The 27,723-nt window shown below is 37.4% G+C and overlaps 1 protein-coding gene across 4 annotated transcripts in view; it reads left to right on the forward strand.

Moving 5' to 3' along the window:
• PLCL1 (phospholipase C like 1 (inactive)) overlaps nt 1-27,723 on the forward strand; it is a 366,361-nt gene that overhangs the window by 163,310 nt on the left and 175,328 nt on the right. The window contains exon 2 of one of the 4 annotated variants that reach the window (XM_036859027.1): nt 1,331-1,455. The exons of the other annotated variants lie outside the window; for them this stretch is intronic. The gene's annotated coding sequence lies outside the window, so the exon portion shown is untranslated. The remainder of the gene's footprint in view (nt 1-1,330; nt 1,456-27,723) is intronic. 4 annotated transcript variants of the gene reach the window in all.

Here is a 27,723-nt window from a genome sequence, read left to right on the forward strand (position 1 = left end):
TAATGAGTGGAGGGGTGAGTGGTAGCAGCTGAACTAAGAGAGGAAGATAGACAGTGGGCAGGCCATGGAGAACAGTGGTCCTCTATTCTGAAAGCATACTTAAAAAACAAACAATGCCGGAGCCCACCTCCAGAGACTCTGATGTAATTAATCTGGGTGGCACTTAGTTATTTTTAAAAGTTCCTTAGGTAATTCTGATAAGCAGGCAAGGCTGAGAATAATGGAGACAGGCCCTTTGTAGCCGTGTAAAGTTGAGATTTTATTTCAAATGTGATGAAAAGCCATTGAACAGTAGAGGATGTAATTGGATTTAATTTCCAGCTGCTAGAATGAATTTTGTAAGAGGTTAAGAGTGAATGAGGAGACCAGTTAGAAAATTTTACAGTTGTCCAGGTGAAAAGTGATGTTGGCTTCAGTTTGGTGGTAGTAGTAAGGATGATGAGAAATGGGATGCTGGATAGTAGATGGGATTTGGGGTAGAACAGAAAGGACTTGCCGATGGATCCTTGGATATCGGAAGTGAGAGAGAGAGAGAGAAGACTCAAATATGACTCCAAGGTCACCTTTCAACTGAGTGAGAGGTGACACCATTAACTGAGAACATTGGGGTAGAAACAGGTTTAGAGAGAAACTAAAAATTTTTAATTTTGGTATATTAACTCTAAGATGCCTCTTAGGAACAGTTAAGAACCAGATTGTTTTTAGGGAAAGGGAGTGGAACTGAGGGTGAACTGATACCTTGCTCTTTTGACAGGCCCATTGTGATCGCTAGCTAGGATAGTATTAATTTTAATGTGGATTTCACATGTATTTTGGAAAATGTAACCTCTCCTGTAATGTGTAACTTTTTAAATGGGTGGATAGAATCATGCCAGGAGCTTTCAAGAGGCTTAAACCCATGAACTTAAGCTGGTGGGCCCATGGTAGGCACTCAATATATATTTGTTGAGTTAATCAATGAATGAATGAGTGAACTTACTTTTATATATGAAGCCCATTTGTCATTTTGATGAGCAATGTGTCTTCAGATCGCATGGTATAGGGGGCACCAAATATCCAGTGGTTAAAGTTTATGTCTCAATTAGATTGTCATAAAGTATTTAACTGGTCAAATGAATCCACGGAATCCGAAAGGGCAGAGGGTTTTTGGTGTAGGCAGTGTTGTGTTCCTTGTGTTACTACGATCTCCAAAGACCTGTCTCGTTTCTAGTTCTGTATCTCTGTATTTTTGCTTATTTTCATGAGCTAGTGTCATCTGTGATTTCAGCAGAATCAGACCAGATTTAGAACATGACTTTACAGAAAGTTCTCCTGCTTCTCTGTATTCCAGGGCCTGCCAGGCACAGTAGGGAGAGGGTTCAGGGGCAAGAGGTCCTATAAGCCAGCTCGGTGCAGTGTGGAATGTGAGATCAGAGCTGACTTACCTGAGATTTCAAAGATGATCAACATCTGCCTGTAAGTATCTCTTCTAATGAACCAAAAGTCAGAATTTGCTTCTGGAAGGGGAAATCAGTTCCACAACTGGAGAGACCAGAGAAGCTGCTGAGATCTCTTCCCAGACTGTATTCAGATGCCCAGACTTGTGCATGAACAGTGGAGCCTCTCCCTAGTCATGCTGCCTTATCCCTAGATTATGGAGTGGAGAGCCACTCAAGCTCATTTCTCCTTATTAGCTGCATTCAGGGACCAATGATTCCACTTCAGTCTTGTGTAATGAGAGCTAGAAGTTAAATACATGATCTTAACAGTAGTCACCCAAGTTCTTCTGAAGGGAGAAAAACTCTATCTGTGAATGCCTTGATAATCCATGTAGAGGCACAAAACAAAACTGGAGAACACGTTGGAGGCTAGACCCAAGGTAGGAGAGGAGAATGGTTAAGTTGACACCTGACCTAAGGAGGGGAGTTTGTTGTGCTCTTTGAAGCAGGTAAATAGAGAAAGGAGGGAGGAAAAAGAAGCTTGCAGATGCTGCAAAGTTGGGTGAAGAGACCTGTGGAAATAATCCGGTGTTAGGGTGGCCAAAAGATAATTTAAGAGGAGAGATGTTCAGTGTTCAACTTGAAATTGTTTACTTTGCTGTCATGTAAACAAACTCCTTTTACACCTCCCTTTGAATAACTGATAAAGTCTCATATTCATGGAAGCTTTATGTGAGTGGAGAAATGGATGGGGAACTCAAGAAAGCTTGAGCTTCACATTGGGTCTAATGGTGGAGAACAGAGAGGGGGCTGTGCAAGTAGGTGCAGAGCTGACTGTGAGAATACAAGTTCTGCCCTCATCCTTACCTTATACACATCTGAGGAATCCTCAGAAATTTTGGGCAGAGCTTTGGTGGGAGACCCAAACTCCAAGTGACACTTGAGTTGTAAGATTTGGGGTAGCAAAAATGATTTCTCTCAAAAAAATTAAGGGTTCTAGCTCTTTTAACGTGATCTGGCCTCACTGGCTCTTCTTCAACTTTACTAGCTCTTTCATTAAACCTGCACTCCTGACTCACAATCTTTGTACTGTTTCTCTAACTGGTGCAGGTTCCTTTGTCTAATCTCTCTTTGGTTTGCATCTGGTTCTCCTTCCCTTGTTCCTGTGGCATTGGGGGAGACCAGTTCTTCCATTTCACACCTGGGGGCCTATTGTACCCAGTCTAGCACCTGAACCCCAGAGACATCTGGTCACCCAAGAAGAGAGGTCAGACATGACTAATATTCTGGGAGATTGTTTTCCTGAGCATGAGTATGGGTGAAGCATTTGTTTTTCAAAGGTCATGTATTATATGGTCACATGGATTTAAACAGGTAAGGATTTATGGCATATCAAGTAATATTAAAAAATCATTTAACCTGAGAGGAAGAAGGCAATAAAAGATTCATTCTCAGCCATTTTGTGAACCCCAGAACCAGCACTTTGAAAATACCCTGTATACTGCAAATGTCAAAGTCAGCATACATGTTTTTGGAGGAAATAATTACAAATGGTAATATAAGGTAATTAAAAATATTTTAATGTTTCTGTTAAGTCTGTTTTGCTACTTCAGAATTTGCTATATCTAAGTAGGCAGGATTGTAAGATAAGAATGTATTTATATGTAGATACTGACCTTTTGACTTCATTCTCACAGTTGCTTAATATTCTCTTATAATGAAATTGTTTCCAGTAATAAAACTGCATTGCAAAAACTTCTTAGGTTATCTGAGGCCAAAATTAGTTACCTAGAATAACAAAGAAAATAATTATTGACTGAGGGCTTCCCTAAACAAGAGAAGCATGGCTGTGCAATCACTGTGAATGTATTCCCTCCTGTAGAAGTTGCTACTTAGGAGGTTTATTGTGTTCCAGCTAAGAGTCTGGAGGTGGGAATGGTGGAAATAGTGAGCTGGGAAGGTCAGGGATACATTAGGTTACCTGACTTGAATGATTACAAAATGATTACATGGCTAAGTTTGGTGAAGGTTTATTTACAAAATGAAAGAACATGTATGTTTTCATACCATGCTGATTGTTGAAATAAAAATTGCATGTATTGATATATACCTATAGCGGTCTGCCATTGTTGTTTATACAACCCTCCCCTCAGCCCTTCTTCTGGGAGCAACACCCCCTTTCCTTTGGGAATGGCTCAAGCTTCCTGTGGGCACCACCTTGTTCTTTATGTGACCCTGCCCATTTGCTACTCCCATCTTTTCTCTTACTAGGGCCACAATGGACTGGCCAGGAGTGGGCATGTGACTCAATCTGGTCCTTCCCCTGAAGTTTGCAAGTGAATTGAGAAGGAGTCAGTTCCTTTTTTTCTGGGAAATTTATAAGATGTGAAACCCAGGAGCTTATAATAGCAGATTTACTGCCCCGAGAGGAAAGCCAGTCTATAGTGAGAGGGTCAGACCGTAGAGAGATACATACTTCCTGCAGTTTAAGTGGTCAATCCTTTAATATCGTAGGATACTTTAGTATGCTCCCTATATATTTTTGTGTTGCTTAAACTAATCTAAGCTGGATTTCTGTCACTTAGCAAAAAGCATCCTGATGAACACATAGGCACTGTGCATGGGAAAGATCATTAAAGGCTGAAAGGCTGTGGCATCAAAGTAATCCTGAGGTTTATAACACTCTGAACTGGTTGGTTGTTGGACATGACTGAGGAACATTGACTTGTGTCATAGAAATCTTATTAATCGAGTGACTAATTGTCTTCTGATAAATATTTAATATTCCACAAGGCTAGTCCAGAAACCTAAAGACTAATCAGTCTCTTTTGGTTAGTTAGGACAATTGTTCAAACTCATTCTGTCTTTGTGATGAGCATTCATGATTAATACACTAGAACTGATAGGACCCTGTTACTCTGTCCCCTAGCAGAGCGAATAGGTCCTTTCTGAAACCTTAGTCAGGATAGCTTTGAGGCCATTTATTGGCATTATAGCCAAGTAGTGAAAGTTTATGTTCTGTCTTAAACCTCTGCCCTGAGTCAGTACTCTTCTGCTGATCAGCTAAAGAATTTGATACTCTACTCTGCTGAAGTGAAATTCATTGATAATGGCTTATTTTGTTGCCTTCTCCAGTTAGTGCTTACCTTTTAACTCACTGGAGTGAGTTAGTTGTAGATTTAAGATACTATAGTAATAAGAAGGGAGAAATGACTTTTTGTGGAAACAGCACCCAGTTATCAGCAGTAGAAGCCATTAAATTTATTGATGCTGAAATTCTTCCCAGGGGTGAGTCTCCCATACAGCATAACCATTCTTGGTAAACAGTATTTTATATCATACATATATTCTGATGTGGAACCTACATCATTGTTCTTGTATGGATAAATCATACCTCCGTATAGTATAATAATAGGTATCATTTGTAGAGAGCTGCCATATTCTAGATACTGCTGGTGCTTTCACATTTTTTTTTTTTTAAGAAATTCACGTTCTTTTATTTATTTATTTATGACTGTGTTGAGTCTTCGTTTCTGTGTGAGGGCTTTCTCTAGTTGCGGCAAGTGGGGACCACTCTTCATCGCGGTGCGCGGGCCTCTCACCATCGCGGCCTCTCTTGTTGCGGAGCACAGGCTCCAGACGCGCAGGCTCAGTAATTGTGGCTCACGGGCCCAGTTGCTCCGTGGCATGTGGGATCTTCCCAGACCAGGGCTCGAACCCGTGTCCCCTGCATTGGCAGGCAGATTCTCAACCACTGCGCCACCAGGGAAGCCCAGTGCTTTCACATTTTATCTCATTGATTTGATCTTCAGGAAAACGTTATGAAGTAGATATTATCCTCATTTTGCAGGAGAGGAAAACTAAGCACAGAGAAGTTAAGCAGATTGGCTAAGGTCCTTTGGCTGATGAGAGAACATAACTCAGAAAACAATCACCAGTGCTGCTTCCTTCAAATTGGACTCCTTGCCTGTATGAGTTACTTTCTTACTTGCCTTTAGGTGGGGAGTAAGGAGTGGTTGCCATGGTAATCTCAAGGTAGAAAAAGCCTCTGGCATCTGGCCATGATCATCATTTAACCCAGCTGTGGAAGAGTCTTGCTATTAACCAAGAATCACTAAATGGTACACACAGAATGAGTGCAGATTGAGTGTCTGCTGTTTTGATCAGAGGCTAATTCCTTGGGGGTATTGGGAATTATTAGGTGATAACCTTATGGTGATTGAGTTACTGATGGAGAACCTGTGGGTCTTTTAATAACTTTTTTTTTTTTGATTTTTATTACAAGTTATTTATTGTTGCTATACTATTACATTTGGTACATCTATGTGTTTTTTTATTTCCAAAATGCATCACTAAGCTATAAGTTATTATTCCTTGCAGCTTTTTTATTGAAAAGATTTTTCTATGGCAAGGTACAAAAAGGCATTCTACAAAAAACATTTTAAGTTACATTATTTACCAAAAGACTATCTTTATATATTACTGGTCTGTTGAAATTGTTCTTTTCAATCAAATTCCATTAATTTTTACATAATGCATGTCAATAACAGCTACCATAAAAAAATAACTATAAGCAAAAATTGTTTTCCTGTTTATCTTCATTTTTTGCTACTCCTCATTTTTCTTCCTGCTTCTATTTGTGAAAGTGTGAATCCCTCCTTCATGATGTCCTCAAGTCCATAATTACCCCTTATGACAATTTTTTCATGACCCCACATTATAAATTGTTCATTATTTTGAATAATGCCTTAATTTCAAATGTACCTTTGTACTCTTCTACTTTTTCTTCTGTATTGTTTTTTGTTATATTTCTTTTAATAACTTATTATAATTTTGATTCCTGGAGGTATGTTAGGGATATTCCTTTCTGAAATTTCTAAATGGATCATAATACTACACTTGCTTGTATATTAATATGTCAACAATCAACATCTCATCATTAACTTCATTTTGGAGGTATCTGCATTAATGTATTGATACTCTCCTAATAACTTAATTAGATCTATAAGGATCAAAATCATTTCTCAGTGCTTTTATTATCTTTTCAAAGTGTTTTTAACAACACATTATGTATTCCAGAGTTGTTTTTTAAATGTTGTTCTATTTTTACTAACTTCCTAAGTATACACCAATGCCATAGTGGAATAAATCTGCATGAATCTTGCCTGATCCACCACCTGGAAACAGTACACATCTCCATGGTGGGAAAAAGCTGGAGCAATCTTGCCCTGTGTGTATATGGCTGGACTTTTATTTTTCTGCCTTGACTGTGATCCAGTATATAATACTGGGGCTGACACTCCGTCATTTGGGTACATGGATATTTAGAACTGAAGGCTTGTGAGAGACAATGTGGAGGGCAGTGAAAATAATCTTAAACTGGCAGTGTGAAGACTTACACTTTGCCATACCAGCTGTGGGACCTTGATCCTCATTTTTCTTGGCCTTGGAAGGAGGTAAATGAGAGAAATGATCTGCAGGTCTCATTTAAACCTTAATGCTGGAATTCTGTAATGCTAGATAATTGGAGCTCTGTTTTCTGCTGTCTGATCACAAACCCTTTTGGAAATAGAAGAAAACACCACAAATTATGTTGTTCACTGGGTTGGGATAGAAACTGAAGGCAGGAAGGCCTGCAGAGAGCCTCAGCTTAGTTTCTTCTCAGATGACTTGCCTCCTGTTTCCTTCAAAAGGATGGGGAGAGATTTTAATCTCTATCAATTCAGCATCTGTGGTTTCTTTCATGAGCAAGCATCATAGTGGATGTCAAGAACTATGTGGTAATTTACAATTATTCCACTGCATCATGTAATATGTATTTGAGAATAATTGTTTAGAGGCGCTTGCTTGCTAAAGTATGATTATATTCAGAAAGGAGGAGCTTTGTAAGTGACACAAACTTCAGACTTCTATGAATTTCACGTTTAAGCTCATTAACGGGCAGGTGCTATTTTAGGCATTCCGTGATGTGTGCTGTTCCTCGGTCATTCCTCTACATGGCAGTTGTGGGAAAACCTCTGACAGGAGATAATAGTAAGTTATCTTAATTTAGAGGCTAAAAAATATTAAAAGAAAATTTCTCTTTGAGAAGAAACATTAGAGGAATGTTTTAAGAATTTGAGGATGGTATGTTGGGAATTACACTGGAACTGGGAAGTTTCTAATTCCATTGAGCATAAACGTATTCATTTTCTTGGCAGTGAATATGCTAATTAATATCAGAACATTCCACATTTTAGGATCAGGTACCACTTCCATGAATCTTTTCCTTCCTATATCTATACTCATTACCTTAATTTAGGCATTTACTGGCACTCTGCTGGATTATTGTAGGGGTCTCCCAGTTTTCCTCCTGACTCTCACTCTTTTCTAAATACCACTTTGGACATTCACAGAAAAATAGACAAGATGAAAAGGCAGAGGGCTTTTTAACAGATAAAGGAACAAGATAAAACCCCAGAGAAACAAATAAATGAAGTGGAGATAGGCAACCTTCCAGAAAAAGAATTTGGAATAATGATAGTGAAGATGATCCAGGACCTTGGAAAAAGAATGTAGGCAAAGATCAAGAAGATGCAAGAAATGTTTAAAAAAGACCTAGAAGAATTAAAGAACAAACAAACAGAGGTGAACAATACAATAACTGAAATGAAAAATATACTAGAAGGAATCAATAGCAGAATAACTGAGGCAGAAGAACGGATAAGTGACCTGGAAGACAGAATGGTGGAATTCACTGCTGCAGAACAGAATAAAGAAAAAAAAATGAAAAGAAATGAAGACAGCTACGAGACCTCTGGGACAACATTAAATGCAACAATGTTCGCATTATAGGGTCCGAGAAGGAGAAGAGAGAGAGAAAGGACCCGAGAAAAAATTTGAAGAGATTATAGTTGAAAACTTCCCTAACATGGGAAAGGAAATAGCCACCCAAGTTCAGGAAGCTCAGAGAGTCCCACACAGGGTAAACCCAAGGAGAAACACACTGAGACACATAGTAATCAAATGGCAAAAATTAAAGACAAAGAAAAATTATTGAAAGCAGCAAGGGAAAAACAACAAATAACACACAGGGAACGCCCATAAAGTTAACAGCTGATTTCTCAGTGGAAACTCTACAAGCCAGAAGGGAGTGGCATGATATATTTAAAGTGATGAAAGGGAAGAAACTACAACCAAGATTACTCTACCCATCAAGGATCTCATTCAGATTTGATGGAGAAATCAAAAGCTTTACAGACAAGCAAAAGCTAAGAGAATTCAGCACCACCAAACCAGCTCTACAACAAATGCTAAGGAAACTTCTCTAAGTGGGAAACAGAAGAGAAGAAAAGGACCTACAAAAACAAACCCAAAACAATTAAGAAAATGGTCTTAGGAACATACATATCAATAATTACTTTAAATGTGAATGGATTAAATGCTCCGACCAAAAGACACAGGCTTGCTGAATGGATACAAAAACAAGACCCGTGTATATGCTGTCTACAAGAGACCCACTTCAGACCTAGGGACACATACAGACTGAACGTGAGGGGATGGAAAAAGATATTCCATGCAAATGGAAATCAAAAGAAAGCTGGAGTAGCAATACTCATATCAGATAAAATAGACTTTAAACTAAAGAATGTTACAAGAGACAAGGAAGGAAACTACATAATGATCAAGGGATCAATCCAAGAAGAAGACATAACAATTATAAATATATATGCAGCCAACATAGGAGCACCTCAATATAAAAGGCAACTGCTCACAGCTGTAAAAGAGGAAATCAACAGTAACACAACAATAATGGGAGACTTTAACACCACACTTACACCAATGGACAGATCATCCAAACAGAAAATTAATAAGGAAACACAAGCTTTAAATGATGCAATAGACCAGATAGATTTAATTGATATTTATAGGACATTCCATCCAAAAACAGCAGATTACACTTTCTTCTCAAGTGTGCACAGAACCTTCTCCAGGATAGATCACAGCTTGGGTCACAAATCAAGCCTCAGTAAATTTAAGAAAATTGAAATCATATCAAGCATCTTTTCTGACCACAATGCTATGACATTAGAAATCAATTACAGGGAAAAAAACGTAAAAAACACAAACACATGGAGGCTAAACATACGTTACTAAATAACCAAGAGATCACTGAAGAAATCAAAGAGGAAATCAAAAAATACCTAGAGACAAATGACAATGAAAACCCGACGATCCAAAACCTATGAGATGCAGCAAAAGCAGTTCTAAGAGGGAAGTTTATAGCTATACAAGCCTACCTAAAGAAACAGTCTAACCTTACACCTAAAGGAACTAGAGAAAGAAGAATAAACAAAACCCAAAGTTAGCAGAAGGAAAGAAATCATAAAGATCAGAGCAGAAATAAATGAAATAGAAATGAAAACAATAACAAAGATAAATAATACTAAAAGCTGGTTCTTTGAGAAGATAAACAAAATTGATAAGCCATTAGCCAGACTCATCAAGAAAAAGAGGGAGAGGACTCAAATCAATAAAATTAGAAGTGAAAACAGAGGAGTTACAACAGACACCACAGAAATACAAAGCATCCTAAGAGACTACTACAAGCAACTCTATGCCAATAAAATGGACAACCTGGAAGAAATGGACAAATTCTTAGAAAGGTATAACCTTCCAAGACTGAACCAGGAAGAAATAGAAAATATGAACACACCAATCACAAGTAATGAAATTGAAACTGTGATTAAAAATCTTCCAACAAACAAGTCCAGGACCAGATGGCTTCACAGGTGAATTTTATCAAACATTTAGAGAAGAGCTAACACCCATCCTTCTCAAACGCTTCCAAAAAATTGCAGAGGAAGGGACACTCCCAAACTCATTCTATGAGGCCACCATCACCCTGATACCAAAAGCAGACAAAGATACTACAAAAAAAGAAAATTACAGACCAATATCACTGATGAACATAGATGCAAAAATCCTCAACAAAATACTAGCAAACAGAATCCAACAACACATTAAACGGATCATACACCACGATCAAGTGGGATTTATCCCAGGGATGCAAGGATTCTTCAATATACACAAATCAATCAATGTGTTACACCATATTAACAAATTGAAGAATAAAAACCATATGATCATCTCAATAGATGCAGAAAAAGCTTTTGACAAAATTCAACACCCATTTACGATAAAAACTCTCCAGAAAGTGGGCATAGAGGGAACCTACCTCAACATAATAAAGGCCATATACAACAAACCCACAGCAAACATCATTCTCAATGGTGAAAAACTGAAAGTATTTCCTCTAAGATCAGGAACAAGACAAGGATATCCATTCTCACCGCTATTATTCAACATAGTTTTGGAAGTCCTAGCCACGGCAATCAGAGAAGATAAGGAAATAAAAGGAATACAAATTGGAAAAGAAGCCGTAAAGCTGTCACTGTTTGCAGATGACATGATACTATATATAGAGAATCCTAAAGATGTCACCAAAAAGCTACTAGAGCTAATCAATGAATTTGGTAAAGTTGCAGGATACAAAATTAATGCGCAGAAATCTCTTGCATTCCTATACACTAATGATGAAAAATCTGAAAGTGAAATTAAGGAAACACTCCCATTTACCATTGCAACAAAAAGAATAAAATACCTAGGAATAAACCTACCTAGGGAGACAAAAGACCTGTATGCAGAAAACTATAAGACACTGATGAAAAAAATTAAAAGATGAAAAAATTAAAAGATGAAAAAAATTAAAAGATGAAACAAACAGATGGAGAGATATACCATGTTTTTGGATTGGAAGAATCAATACTGTGAAAATAACTATACTACCCAAAGCAATCTACAGATTCAATGCAATCCCTATCAAATTACCAATGGCATTTTTTACAGAACTAGAACACAAAAATCTTAAAATTTGTGTGGAGACACAGGAGACCCTGAGTAGCGAAAGCAGTCTTGAGGGAAAAAAACGAAGCTGGAGGAGTCAGACTCCCTGACTTCAGACTATACTACAAAGCTACAGTAATCAAGACAATATGGTACTGGCACAAAAACGGAAATATAGATGAATAGAACAGGATAGAAAGCCCAGAGATAAACCCACGCTCCTCTTGTCAACTAATCTATGACAAAGGAGGCAAGGATATACAATGGAGAAAAGACAGTCTCTTCAATAAGTGGTGCTGGGAAAACTGGACAGCTACATGTAAAAGAATGCAGTTAGAACACTCCCTAACACCATACACAAAAATAAACTCAAAATGGATTAGAGACCTAAATGTAAGACTGGACACTATAAAACTCTTAGAGGAAAACATAGGAAGAACACTCTTTGATATAAATCACAGCAAGATCTTTTTTGATCCACCTTCTAGATTAATGGAAATAAAAACAAAAATAAACAAATGGGACCTAATGAAACTTCAAAGCTTTTGTACAGCAAAGGAAACTACAAACAAGATGAAAAGACAACCCTCAGAATGGGTGAAAATATTTGCAAACGAATCAACGGACAAGGATTAATCTCCAAAATATATGAACAGCTCATGCAACTGAATATTAAAGAAACAAACAACCCAATCCATAAATGGGCAGAAAACCTAAATAGACATTTCTCCAAGGAAGACATACAGATGGCCAAGAAGCACATGAAAAGCTGCTCAACATCACTAATTATTAGAGAAATGCAAATCAAAACTACAATGAGGTATCACCTCACACCAGTTAGAATTGGCATCATCAGGAAATCTACAAACATCAAATGCTGGAGAGGGTGTTGAGAAAAGGGAACCCTCTTGCACTGTTGGTGGGAATGTAAATTGATACAGCCACTATGGAGAAGAGTATGGAGGTTCCTTAAAAAACTGAAAATAGAATTGCCATATGACCCAGCAATCCCACTACTGGGCATATACCTAGAGAAAACCATAATTCAAAAAGACACATGCACCCCGATATTCATTGCAGCACTATTTACAATAGCCAGGTCATGGAAGTAACCTAAATGCCCATCCAGAGACGGATGGATGAAGAAGATGTGGTACATATATACAATGGAATATTACTCAGCCATAAAAAGGAATGAAATTGGGTAATTTGTAGAGACGTGGATGGATCTGGAGACTGTCATACAGAGTGAAGTAAGTCAGAAAGAGAAAAAGAAATATCGCATATTAACGCATGTATGTGGAACCTAGAAAAATGTACAGATGAACCGGTTTGCAGGGCAGAAATAGAGACCCAGATGCAGAGAACTAACGTATGGACACCAAGGGGGGAATTTTGTGGCGAGGGGGGGCGTGTGATGAATTGGGAGATTGGGATTGACATGTATACACTGATGTTTATAAAATTGATGACTAATAAGAACCTGCTGTATAAAAATATAAATAAAATCCAAACATAAAATTAAAAAAAATGGTGTTGGGGGCTTCCATAAATAAATAAATAAATACATACATACATACATACATACATACATACATACCACTTTGTATCTCATCAGATAGATCAAACCCAGCTATGACCAGGTCAAAGCCTTTAGTAGTTTCCTTCTGCTTAGCAAATAAAACCCAAACACTGTAGAATAGCAGTGAAGGTCTGTGACTGTCAGGTGAGATTTCAGCCTTGTCCCCCATAACTCTGCAGCCGGTACTCTAAGTCCCGGTGGATTTGAATATTTGCTTTAGTTGGTTGTTCTCTGTTCTTCCCTTCATAGACATCTGCCTGTGCCACTTCTTTATGTATTGTTCTTCCATCTTATAATCAAGTCAAGCCTGACTTTTCAGGTCTTCTCAAAAGCACTTAACTCCATTCATTATTTCCAATTCACTTCTGTTAGAGAAATCTTTCCTTCCTTTCACTCTGCTAGAATACTGAAACTCACTTTAAGCATTATGATTATTCCTTGTGTTATTATTGTTTCTTATATATATGTTCTTTATATTATAGCCTTTACCTAGATTATTAGTTTTTGGGGTCAGGGCCATATCTTTTTGCTGTTTTTGTTTTTCCCTTGAACAGTACCTTGCACAGATTTGGTCTTGATAACTGCTAAGTTCATGCATGAGTGAATGAAGAGTTTCGTTGAATCCCCTTCTCTTGTAGCTTCTTTATTCTTGCTTATTTCATTGATTTTGAAATCTCCCACTAATGTGAAGTTGGTGAGTTTTGTGTGATACTGGGCACACATAGATGTGTTCGTCTTCTGTTAGGCTGATAAGTTGTAACCACTGGTGTCTAGTCCAGAATCTAGTTTTTGGATTGCTGATTCTCTCACGTATCCTTAGACCATCTCCTCTACAGGGAACACCCACCCCACTCTTGGTCCATCTGCCTCTGCTCAACCAGGATGTCCCCTCCTGGAGAGCCCCTCATCCTGATTCAAGCTCTAAATGAAATACTGATACTTTTAATGTCCGAAGCCTTATTTTGCCCTTATTTTTCCTTGTTTTCATGGGCATATTCCCTCTGTTCCAAGTCAAATCTTATTGTTATTTTTGGTCTCCATTATTTTTATTTTTCACCTTCAAGTTCTTAATTGTGCCACATGGGATCTGCAAAATTTTCCACATGTTTTACATTGTCCTAAAGCAGATGTGCTCTGTTAAAAGACTACTTTTAACTATCTCAAATTCAAATGCAAAGAGATCTCAAGTTTATATTTAGTGCTAAATGATCCAAAAGCCTACCATATTTCTGGCCTCACTCAATTTCCTCTCAAGTGGCTTATTTTTACTTGTGTGTTAGCTCCTGTATTTGTGCAGGTTCAGTTTATTAGCTGATAACTGCTCTCAGGTTAAGAGTTTGGTGGAATAAAAGATTGAAAGATGAGTGAATTGGGCTCTTTTTTGGTGGGAGGAGACAAATATTCCATGTGTCATTATTTCTAACCTACTTTTGTAACGTCTGTTTGTATATCCTTCTTTAGATATCCCTCTTTAGGTATTTTTTTTTTAGATATCATCATGAGAATTTGTTAGTGAAAGAATGTTGGATCAAAGCCATTATGTCAGTGTGAAAATTTAATTCAGCAAATATTTATATTTGAATGCCTGTTGTGGAGGCTGTCTAAGCTAGGGGCTGGAGAGCTAAAACATAAATAAAATATAGCATCAACCCTTATAGAAATAGAGAAAGAAGAGGAGGTACACTGCAGAAAGACCACACTACCTAAGAAAATCTCTTACTTTTCACACTACATGGTACACATATACAGCAAACTCTGTTACATGTTATAGTCAGGTGTGGTATTCAGGTTTATCAAATGTTCTAATCTCTAGAAAGTTACCATTGATGTTACACGCAAATTACCAAGTTACAAAGAATTTGCATAAAATGAAGCATCTAACCACACTGATCTTTGCTTTAGCAAGTATTTCAAGATCTTAAAGTGCCACTGTGATCATTGCTATAAATATCAATTAGCATGATACTGAAAATGTGCCAGAACACCTGTGATGAGAGAGTTTAGTAATAGCTACCATTAATTGAATGCTAATTATGCATAAGTGTTTACAGCCTTTCCTTGTTCAGTCCTCGCACCATCTCTGAGATGTGAGGTGTGAAGTGTACTCTACATTGAAACACAGGGGTTAAGTAACTGGCCCAAGGTCACCCATGTAGCTACTAAGTGATGGAGTTGGGCTTCAAACCCAGGCAATCTGGCTCCAGAGACTGTGCTCTTAACCACTAATCTATTTTACCTCTTAATTACTCCAGCATTCTCAAACTTTGGTGTGCACAGGAACCATCTTGGGGAGCTGCCAAGATGCAGATTCCTGGGCCCCAAACCTAGAAAGCTGGATTCAGTCCTTCTGGAGCTAGACCTAGGAATCTGTATATAAACAAGCCTCTACATGATTCTGTAGTGCTGCAACTACACTCTGAGAAATACGTGTTGTATGTGCTGTCTCCAGGTATTGTATATACATACACAAAGACATATCTGTAATGCCATCTTCCACTCCACAAGGATTCCTGCTCCAGGACAGTATACTGGAACATACTCTAGGGAAAGAGTTAGAACAATTCATTTAAAAATTTCCCCAAACTAGTTCTGTGACTTTGGCCAAATCAGTTGTATTAGGTTTCTCCAGAAGCACAGAATCAATAGAATGTGTATATATTTATTATAAATAATTGGCTAATACAATTATGGAGGCTGGGGATTCCAGAATCTGTAGTGTGGGCCAGCAGGCTTGATACGCAGGAGAGCTGATGGTGCAGATGAAGTCCGAAAGCATTCTTCTGGAAAATTCTCTGTTGTTCAGCAAGGGCACTCTTTTTGTTCTATTCACGCCTTCAAATGAGTGGATGAAGCCCACCCACATTATGGAGAGCAATCTACTTTACCCCAAATTCACTGATTTAACTGTTAATCTCACCCAAAAATACCCTCCAGACTGATAACGTAAAATTAATCATTATATCACTTATTCCCCCCAGGTTCCGTAGTTTACAATCCCACTGGTAAAAGTATCAGGGATTGGGCTAGGTGATCATAACTATATAATAGAGCCACCAAACAGGTAACCAATGGGACACACCCTGACAACAGATGGCTTTAGTTTGGCTCACCCAGAGTTACCCCATCCAGTGTTTTTAAACATTTGCATTACTGGTAGTTGCTAACAAATTTCACATGAAAATCTGTATTTTAGGTTTTTAAAAAAAATTTATATTGAGGTATAGTTGATTTACAATGTTGTGTTAGTTTCAGGTATACAGCAAAGTGAATCTGTTATACATATACATATATCAACTCTTTTTTAGATTCTTTTCCCATTTAGGCCATTACAGAGTATTGAGTAGAGTTCCCTGTGCTATACAGCAGGTCCTTATTAGTTATCTATTTTATATATAGTAGTGTGTATATGTCAATCCCAATCTTCCAATTTATCCCTCCCCCCTTACCCCCTGGTAACCACAAGTTTATTTTCTACATCTGTAAATCTATTTCTGATCTGTAGCCTTTTTTAGATTCCACATATAAGCGATATCATATGATATTTGTCTTTGTCTGACTTACTTCACTCAGTATGACAATCTGTAAGTCCATCCATGTTGCTGCAAATGGCATTATTTCATTCTTTCTTATGGCTGAAGAATATTCCATTGTACATTGTATATGTACCACATCTCTTTATCCATTCCTCTGTTGCTGCTGGACATTTAAGTTGCTTCCATGTCCTGGTTATTGTAAACAGTGCTGCAGTGAACATTGAGGTGCATGTATCTTTTCAAATTATGGTTTTCTTTGGCTATATGCCCAGGAGTGGGATTGCTGGATCAAATCGTAGCTCTATTTTTAGTTTTGTAAAAAACTTGGTAATCTGGCAACATCGTATGGCCACAGTGTAGCTGAGTCACAGATGCCACCTGTTGGAGGGGTTTGCTGTCTCCTGGATCTCCACCACTGCCCGTATGTCACTCACTTTGTTCACAACATTTATTTCTGTGAGCTGCTGAGCCCCTGTAGGCATTGAGTTTTGGACCCTTGTCTCACTAGCTACCAAACGTCTGTGGCAGCTCCACCTCACTGATTAAAAATGACAGAGGGAGAAGTAGGATTCCTGCCATACGTGAAAGCCTTTGCCTGGTTAGGAAATAGCTATTTCTTCATTGTGCGCAGTGTGGTTTATCACCCTTCTCAGGGTTGCCCTCTCTGGGCTTCTCAGATCACTACCTTCTTTTGAATTAATAAAAGGGATGCTTTTATATTCCTGCATACTTTTTTTGGTAGGCAATGATAGAAATTATGAACTGGGTTCTTCAGAGTTACCTAGTGGGGTCACCAGATACAAAGATGGAGGAACACTGATGTAAGAAGAGAACTTGCTAATTTTGCATGGAGTTGAATTAGTTCAACTAGCAGTTTCAAATGTGAGAATTATCTTTCCTATAGCCAGGCTGGCTTTATAGGAAAATAGAATGGGCTGTTGTTTAAAGTAAGATTTCCAAGGTAAAATAGTTTTATAACTTCTGCAGTTGTTCTCTGAATGCTAAAATGACTTCAACCGGGACAAAGCCTTTTATTTTGTAATGGGAAAAAGTTCAGCCTTTTATTGCATCATGGGAAAGAAAGCAGAGACCTCTGAGAGTAGCAACACATGGCCTAAATTGACACAGGAACAAAGTGGTGATATTAGATCCATATTGCAAATACATTTTGATAGGGGACTAGGGAAAAGAAAAAACCCAGGGGCCTTGTAGGTCTGAAAATAGTAGAGGGAAAAAGGGAACAGTAAGGGAGAGGCTTAGAGGACCAGGATTTTCTTTACTAATGGCTTAGTATGGCTAAGCCAGCTACATCCTTTTTTACATGTTAACATGCCTATGGCCACTTTTTTTGGACCAAATATGTATAAATTTTCTTCAGGACCTTGAAAATTAATTCCATCAGGCATATGCTTTGCAAGCATGCTCTATTTTTCTGTGTTTAAAAAAATGCATTTCAGATGTATGGCATTATTATGGTTTCTCTAGAAGTCAGCCTTCATAAAAGTAATTCAGGAATGTTAGAATCTTTGTCAGTTTCTTGGCAAACAGTATTCGATTATATATTTACACTCCGTAGGACACACAATTTTAGAAGTATTCTGGAATGTTTCCAAACTGTATTTTGGAATTCAACATTTAGTTACTCTTTATTAATCCCAATCAATAATAGTTTATAATAATCATAAATGTGTTAGCTCTAAATAGCTGCTGTATTCCATTTCATCAAGAATGTTTTCCTTTTTCCAGAGTGTATATTTGCATATTAAATTTTATATGCAGTTTTTCCCTTGATACTTGGATTCCTGTGGATAATTTGTATGAAGATCTTCCAGAGAGAGAATGCATAGGTTTTAATGTCTAACGTTAGATTTTCTGCTTGGGAGGCATATGCTTACCTATAGATTTTCCATTTTTAGAACATTTCCTATTACTTTTTCTTTCTATTAATTTTGAACATATTAAGGTCATCATTAACTCTAACCATTTGCTTATTTTCATCTTGATTTGTAGCTTTCTTATTTTTAAATCCACCTAGTAGTTTATTTCTAAATCCCTTTTTCTTTAAGTCATAGGAAAAGAAATATTATACTAAGTAAAAGTTTTATGCTTCCTATGCTGTCTTTCGGAGTAATTTTAGTAAATTACTGACTATAGCTCTTGGAAGATTGCTTATTATGCTATTCTGTTAGGAACTATAGTCTTGTTTGGCTCAGAGACAAAATAAGCTTAGGTCCTAGGACTTTGGCAGTTAATGTCTTTTCCTTCAATCAGATAATAGACTATGTGAGAGATAGTTTTGGAAATGAAACTTTAGACCTCAGGGGGTTACTTTTGATCTATAAGATAGGTAATAATGGTGCTTTCAATTGGTCCAAAGGCTGAGATACTTCCTGTTTCTCCAGCAGGTAAAGGTGGAAAGTAACAAGAAATATACTGTGTTTCAGAAAAATAAATAAATGGACTTGGAGAAAGACTGTATCTGTTTAAAGTAGTAATTCTATTATAATCAGAAACATGAATAATTTGTATTTGAATAATAGAAGTGATTAAACTTGTAAGTTTAATCCTTGGAATTTACATGGCATAGTATAAAGTTTTTATTTTGAAATGAGAGAAAAATAAATTGTAAAAGACCCTATGTCCTCAGAACAGCTTGCAGATTTTGTTCTTAATGCTTTTATCTTCATTTTTGTCCTCCTTCTCCCTTTAAAGATATATAAACACAAAAGGAAAGACGGTACATGTATTGATGTGTCATTTAGGATGTCAGTGGAAAGACCACCCCTGAGCAGACTGCTGATGCTTAGGATTGCCATTTGCAGTTTGGGACACTTAAAGAAGAGTAAAACACATGCTTTGTCCGTGTTACCATTTGATTTAACCACAGGTGGATTGTCCATGGTGGTTTTAAGTCTCTGCTTAGTTTTTTTCTTTACCTCACAGCTCTTCTGGACCACCTATCTTTGTGTGCCGACTAGTGACAACTAATTTCTTATGTAGCCTTGGCCCTACAGTAGCATCAGAGTCTGAGACAGAAGCAAACCTGGAAGAGGAGGTTGCTGCTCCAGCTTGGAAATTAGAAGGGGTAGTTAGGGAGTTTAGGATTGACATGTACACACTGCTGTATTTAAAATGAATAAACAGGGGTTTCCCTGGTGGCGCAGTGGTTAAGAATCTGCCTGCCAATGCAGGGGACACGGGTTCGAGCCCTGGTCTGGGAAGATCCCACATGCCGCGGAGCAACTAAACCCGTGAGCCACAACTACTGAGCCTGTGCTCCGCAATGGGAGAGGCCGCGACAGTGAGAGGCCCGCGCACCCACAATTGAAGAGTGGCCCCCGCTTGCCGCAACTGGAGAAAGCCCTCGCACAGAAACGAAGACCCAACACAACCAAAAAAAATTTTTTTTAATAAATAAATAAATAAATTTTTAAAAAATGGATAAACAACAAGGACCTACTGTACAGCACAAGGAACTCTGCTCAGTATTATGTAACAACCTAAATGGGAAAAGAATTTGAAAAAGAATAGATACATGTATATGTATAACTGAATCACTTTGCGGTACACCTGAAACTAACACAACATTGTCAATCAACTATACGCCAATGTAAAATTAAAAAGTAAAAAAAATTAAAAAAAAAAAGAAGGGCAGGAAGTTGAGCAGGTATTGACACCATGGAACCCCAGGGAGATTTGTCCCTGCAACCTTATGAAAACCTGTTTTTCTATTATGCAGGAGAACACCGTGTTATGTTAGAGGTTTTGTTCCCTTTCTGCTCACTCATTGATAACTGTCCTAAGTTTAGAAGTAACCTGGGTTTCGTTAGATACATACCAGCAACAGGACCTGTTGCTAATTAGACCTGAAATTATTACCTGCTTAAAGATAGGAAAACCACTTTTCAATTTGTTTGTTAATTTATTTTAGGGTTTTTGTGTGTGTGTGTGTGTGTGTGTGTGTGTGTGTGTGTGTGAGACTCTCTGATGACTTGTATGTATATTCATTATCTACCTGACAGTTAAAAAGTTGTTCAGAAAAGTTATGTCTCCCTCATGGTCCTAGATGAAAAGGTAAGAAATTCAGAGAAAATAATTACATCTTCTCTCTTGGTTTATTTTTAATATTAGTAAAATGTCAGTGCTCTTTAAATGCTGAACTTTAAAAAAAATTATTTTATTTTTTTGGCTGTGTTGGGTCTTCGTTGCTGTGCATGGGCTTTCTCTAGTTGTGGCGAGCGGGGGCTACTCTTCCTTGCAGTGCACGGGCTTCTCATTACGGTGGCTTCTCTTGTTGCAGAGCATGGGCTCTAGGCGTGCGGGCTTCAGTAGTTATGGAGCTCATACTCAGTTGTGCTCGCGGGCACTAGAGCACAGACTCAGTAGTTGTGGCACACGGGCTTAGTTGCTCTGCGGCATGTGGGATCTTCCTGGACCAGGGCTCGAACCCATGTCCCCTGCATTGGCAGGCGGATTCTTAACCACTGGGTCAGCAGGGAAGCCCTTAATGCTGAACTTTGTAATGCACGTGTACTTTGAATTATTTTGTTCAATAGAGAGAAACATGAAAAAAATTCTATGGTTCCTCATGTGGCTCAAAGTCCTGATCCATCAAAGCTGGAAAAGTTATAGTCATTTTGGGTGACTTTCAGTTTCTCCCTTGTTTTGTAAGGTCCACTGTCTTCCACACACTAACCTCTAACAGCTTCCCACTGGTAATAATATGTGTCTGGTTGAGGAACTTTTAGTGAACATAGCCATTATTGAACTTAATTGTATTTCACTTATTATTCCAGTGACATTCTATTACCTCAAGATAACTTACAAGTCTAACTTACTTTTGTGGATATTGCTTTTGTGCATTATATTATGTGCTAGAATTTCAGCGCTTTGATTATTTTCTGTTTTCTAAGGGCCCCCAAATCAAGCTGTCTTCCGTTGTCTCTTTTAATCTTCACAAGTATATTGAATTAAGTTGGATGGACCTCTGGTCTTGGGAGAGCTAAGTTCAAGTGGTCACATAAAATCCAGAATGTGGAGGGCCCAAGAGGACAAGCCAGAGGTCCCAGTAAGGTGAATGCACTGCATAGAATGATCAGGGATCTCCTAATAATGATAATAACAAGAATAGCTATAAGTTTTTGGATACTTATTAGGTTTTGGATTCTTTATATACATATTATCCTAAAGCAATCAGCTGGGAAGGTAGGAATACAGTTCAAACTCTTTTTCTTTGCATTAAAGTGCTGCCAGCATACCACAGTGGCAACTTAGTTTTGCAGTTTTAGTTTCCGTTCCTCACTATCAAAATTACTTTATCTTGTCAGAATGGTCTATTTATGGTTGCCTATAAACACACCTTGCATTTTTTTTTAAAGAACTGTTTTATTCAGATAAAATTCACATAACCACACAATTCTCCTATTTAAAGTGTACAGTTCAATGGTTTCAGTGTATTCACAGAGTTGTTCAACCATCACCACAATCAATTTTAGAACATTCTCATTACCCAACCTTCCCACAAAAAACCACACTCATTAGCAGTCACTCCCCGTCTCCTCTCCACCCACCCTTCTGCAAGCCACTAATCTACTCTCTATCTCTGTAGATTTGCCTATTCTGGACATTTCAAATAAATGGAACCATACTGTATATGGTCTTTTGTGAATAGTTTCTTTCACTTAGCATAAAGTTTTTGAAGTTTATCCATGTTGAACCAAGTGTCAAAATTTCATTTCTTTTTATTGCCAAATAATAGTTTACTGTATGAATATACCATATTTTTTTATCCATCAGTTGATGGACATTTGGGTTGTTTCTAATTTTTGGCTATTATATATATGCTGCTGTGAACATTCATGTTCAAGGTTTTGTGTGGACACATGTTTCTATTTCTCTTGGGTATATACCTAAGAGTGGAATTGCTGGGTCATATGGTCCCTCTATGTTTATTCTTTTGAGGAAGTACTAGACTGTTTTCAAAAGCAGCTGCACCATTTTACATTCTCATCAGCAGCAGTTGCTTAGGGTACTAATTTCTCCACATCCTTGCCATTATTATTATCTTGCTTTCTAATTATCTGTTTTTTGGTTATAGCTATGCTAGTGGACATGGAATGGTTTCACATTGTGGTTTTTTAAATAATTTTTATTGGAGTATAGTTGCTTTACAATGTTGTGTTAATTTCTAATGTACAGCAAAATGAATCAGCTATATGTATACATATATCCCCTCTTTTTTGGATTTCCTTCCCATTTAGGTCACCACAGAGCACTGAGTAGAGTTCCCAGTAAGTTCTAATCAGTTATCTATCTTATACATAGTATCAGTCGTGTATATATGTCAATCCCAATCTCCTAGTTCATCTCACCCACTTCCCTTTCCCCCTTGGTATCCATACTTTTTTCTCTATATCTGTGTCTCTATTTCTGCTTTGTAAATAAGATTGTCTATACCAATTTTTTCAGATTCCACATATATGCATTAATATACGAGATTTGTTTTTCTCTTTCTGATTTACTTCACTCTGTATGACAGTCTCTAGGTCCATCCATGTCTCTACAAATGACCCAATTTCATTCCTTTTTATGGCTGAGTAATATTCTATTGTATATATCCTACTGGATGTGAAATGGTATCACACTGTGGTTTTGATTTGCATTCCCCTGATGACTAATGATGTTGAGCATCTTTCCATGAGTTTATTTGTCATTTGTATATCATCTTTGGACAAATTTGGAGAAAATTTATTCAGATCCTTTGCCTATATTTAAAATGGATTATTTGTGTTTATACTGATATGTTGTGAGAGTTCTTTATGTATACCAGATAAACATTCCTTATGAGTCAATATTTTCCCTCCTTCTGTGGGTTGCCATTTCACTTCTTAATGGTGAAGTACAAAAGTTTTTAATTTTAATGAAGTCCAACATCTCTCTCTTTTCTTTTGTTGTATGTGATTCTGTTGTTATAATTAAAAAACCATTGTCAGTAATAGGAACATACATATTGATAATTACCTTAAATGTAAATGGATTAAACGCTCCCACCAAAAGACATAGACTGGCTGAATGGATACAAAAACAAGACTGTATATATGCTGTCCACAAGAGACACACTTCAGACCTAGGGACACATACAGACTGAAAGTGAGGGGATGGAAAAAGATATTCCATGCAAACGGAAATCAAAGGAAAGCTGGAGTAGCAATTCTCATATCAGACAAAAGGCTTTAAAATAAAGACTATTACAAGAGACAAAGAAGGACACTACGTAATGATCAAGGGACCAATCCAAGAAGACGATATAACAATTGTAAATATTTATGCACCCAACGTAGGAGCACCTCAATACATAAGGCAAATACTAACAGCCATAAAAGGGGAAATTGATGGTAACACAATCATATTAGGGGACTTTAACACACCACTTTCACCAATGGACACATCATCCAAAATGAAAATAAATAAGGAAACACCAGCTTTAAATGATACATTAAACAACATGGACTTAATTGATATTTATAGGACATTCCATCCAAAAACAACAGAATACACTTTCTTCTCAAGTGCTCATGGAACAGTCTCCAGGATAGATCATATATTGGATCACAAATCAAGCCTTGGTAAATTTAAGAAAATTGAAATCATATCAAGTATCTTTTCTGACCACAATGCTATGAGACTAGATATCAATTACAGGAAAAAAAAACTGTAAAAAATGCAAAGACATGGAGGCTAAACAATACACTACTTAATAACCAAGAGATCACTGAAGAAATCAAAGAGGACATCAAAAAATACCTAGGAACAAATGACAATGAAAACACGATGGCCCAAAACCTATGGGATGCAGCAAAAGCAGTTCTAAGAGGGAAGTTTTTAGCAATACAATCCTACCTCAAGAAACAAGAAACATCTCAAGTAAACAACCTAATCGTACACCTAAAGCAATTAGAGAAAGCAGAACAAAAAAAAAACCCCAAAGTTAGCAGAAGGAAAGAAATCATAAAGATCAGATCAAAAATAAATGAAAAAGAAATGAAGGAAATGATAACAAAGATCAATAAAACTAAAAGCTGGTTCTTTGAGAAGATAAACAAAATTGATAAACCATTAGCGAGACTCATCAGGAAAAAAAGGGGGAAGACTCAAATCAATAGAATTAGAAATGAAAAAGGAGAAGTAACAACTGACACTGCAGGAATACAAAGGACCATGAGCGATTACTACAAGCAACTATATGCCAGTAAAATGGACAACCTGGAAGAAATGGACAAATTCTTAGAACAGCACAACCTTCCGAGACTGAACCAGGAAGAAATAGAAAATATAAACAGACAAATCACAAGCACTGAAATTGAGACTGTGATTAAAAATCTTCCAACAAACAAAAGCCCAGGACCAGATGACCTCACAGGCAAATTCTATCAAACATTTAGAGAAGAGCTAACACCTATCCTTCTCAAACTCTCCCACAATACAGCAGAGGGAGGAACACTCCCAAACTCATTCTACGGGGCCACCATCACCCTGATACCAGAACCAGACAAAGATGTCACAAAGAAAGAAAACTACATGTGCATATGACTGATGAACATAGATGCAAAAATCCTCAACAAAATATTAGCAAACAGAATCCAACAGCACATTAAAAGGATCATACACCGTGATCAAGTGGGGTTTAACCCAGGAATGCAAGTATTCTTCAATATACGCAAATCAATCAATGTGATACACCATGTTAACAACTTTAAGGAGAAAAACCATATGATCATCTCAATAGATGCAGAAAAAGCTTTTGACGAAATTCAGCACCCATTTATGATAAAAACCCTCCAGAAAGTAGGCATAGAGGGAACCTACCTCAACATAATAAAGGCCATATATGACAAACCCACAGGCAACATCATTCTCAATGGTGAAAAACTGACACCATTTCCTCTAAGATCAGGAACAAGACAAGGTTGTCTGCTCTCACCACTATTATTCAACATAGTTTTGGAAGTTTTAGCCACAGCAATCAGAGAAGAAAAAGAAATAAAAGGAATTCAAATCAGAAAAGAAGTAAAGCTGTCACTGTTTGCAGATGACATGATACTAAACATAGAGAATCCTAAAGATGCTACCAGAAAACTACTAGAGCTAATCAATGAATCTGGTAAAGTTGCAGGATACAAAATTAATGCACAGAAATCTCTTGCATTCCTATACACTAATGATGAAAAATCTGAAAGAGAAATTAAGGAAACCCTCCCATTTACCATTGCAACAAAAAGAATAAAATACCTAGGAATATACCTACCTAAGGAGACAGAAGGGCTGTATGCAGAAAACTGTAAGACACTGATGAAAGAAGTTAAAGATGATACAAACAGATGGAGAGATATACTATGTTCTTGGATTGGAAGAATCAACATTGTGAAAATGACTCTACTACCCAAAGCAATCTACAGTTTCAGTGCAATCCCTAGCAAATTACCAATGGCATTTTTCACAGAACTAGAACAAAAAATTTCACAATTTGTATGGAAACACAAAAGACCCCGAATAGCCAAAGCAATCTTGAGAAGGAAAAACAGAGCTCGAGGAATCAGGCTCTGGGACTTCAGACTATACTACAAAGCTACAGTAATCAAGACAGTATGGTATTGGCACAAAAACAGAAATATAGATCAATGTAACAGGATAGAAATCCCAGAGATAAACCCACACACATGTGGTCACCTTATTTTTGATAAAGGAGGCAAGAATATACAATGGAGAAAAGACAGCCTCTTCAGTAAGTGGTGCTGTGAAAACTGGACAGCTACATGTAAAAGAATGAAATTAAAACACTCCCTAACACCATACACAAAATAAACTCAAAATGGATTAAAGACCTAAATGTAAGGGCAGACACTATCAAACTCTTAGAGGAAAACATAGGAAGAACACTCTATGACATAAATCACAGCAAGATCATTTTTGACCCACCTCCTAGAGAAATGGAAATAAAAACAAAAATAAACAAATGGGACCTAATGAAACTTAATAGCTTTTACACAGCAAAGGAAACCATAAACAAGACGAAAGACAACCCTCAGAATGGGAGAAAATATTTGCAAATGTAGCAAATGACAAAGGATTAATCTCCAAACTTTACAAGCAGCTTATGCAGCTCAATATCAAGAAAACAAACAACCCAATCCAAAAATGGACAGAAGACCTAAATAGACATTTCTCCAAAGAAGATTTACAGATTGCCAACAAACACATGGAAGGATGCTCAACATCACTAATCATTGGAGAAATGCAAATCAAAACTACAATGAGGTATGACCTCACACCAGTCAGAATGGCCATCATCAAAAAATCTAGAAACAGTAAATGCTGGAGAGGGTGTGGAGAAAAGGGAACCCTCTTGCACTGTTGGTGGGAATGTAAATTGATACAGCCACTATGGAGAACAGTATGGAAGTTCCTTAAAAAACTAAAACTAGAACTACCATATGACCCAGCAATTCCACTACTGGGCATATACCCTGAGAAAACCGTAATTCAAAAAGAATCATGTACCACAATGTTCGTTGCAGCCCTATTTACAATAGCCAGGACATGGAAGCAACCTAAGTGTCCATCGACAGATGAATGGATAAAGAAGATGTGGCACATATATACAATGGAATATTACTCAGCCATAAAAAGAAACAAAATTGAGTTATTTGTAGTGAGGTGGATGGACCTAGAGACTGTCATACAGAGTGAAGTAAGTCAGACAGAGAAAAATAAATACCGTATGCTAACACATATATATGGAATCTAAAAAAAAAAAAAAACGTTCTGAAGAACCTAGGGGCAAGACAGGAATAAAGACACAGACATAGAGAATGGACTTGAGGACATGGGGAGGGGGAAGGCTAAGCTGGGACGAAGTGAGAGAGTGGCATGGACATATATACACTACCAAATGTAAAATAGATAGCTAGTGGGAAGCAGTCGCATAGCACAGGGAGATCAGCTCGCTGCTTTATGACCACCTAAACGGTTGAGATAGGGAGGGTAGGAGGGAGATGCAAGAGGGAAGAGATATGGGGATATATGTATATGTATTGCTGACTCACTTTGTTATACAGCAGAAACTAACACACCATTGTAAAGCAATTATACTCCAATAAAGATTTAAAAAATAGAATAAAATAAAAAGCCATTGTCTAATCTGAGGTCATAAAGATTTACTCCCCTGTTTTCTTCTAAGAATTTTATAGTTTTAGCTTTTACATTTATGTTTTTTATCCATTTTGAGTTAATTTTTGTAGGGGTTCAA

Source organism: Balaenoptera musculus, chromosome 7 (assembly GCF_009873245.2).
Source record: "Balaenoptera musculus isolate JJ_BM4_2016_0621 chromosome 7, mBalMus1.pri.v3, whole genome shotgun sequence".
NCBI lineage: Eukaryota > Metazoa > Chordata > Mammalia > Artiodactyla > Balaenopteridae > Balaenoptera > Balaenoptera musculus.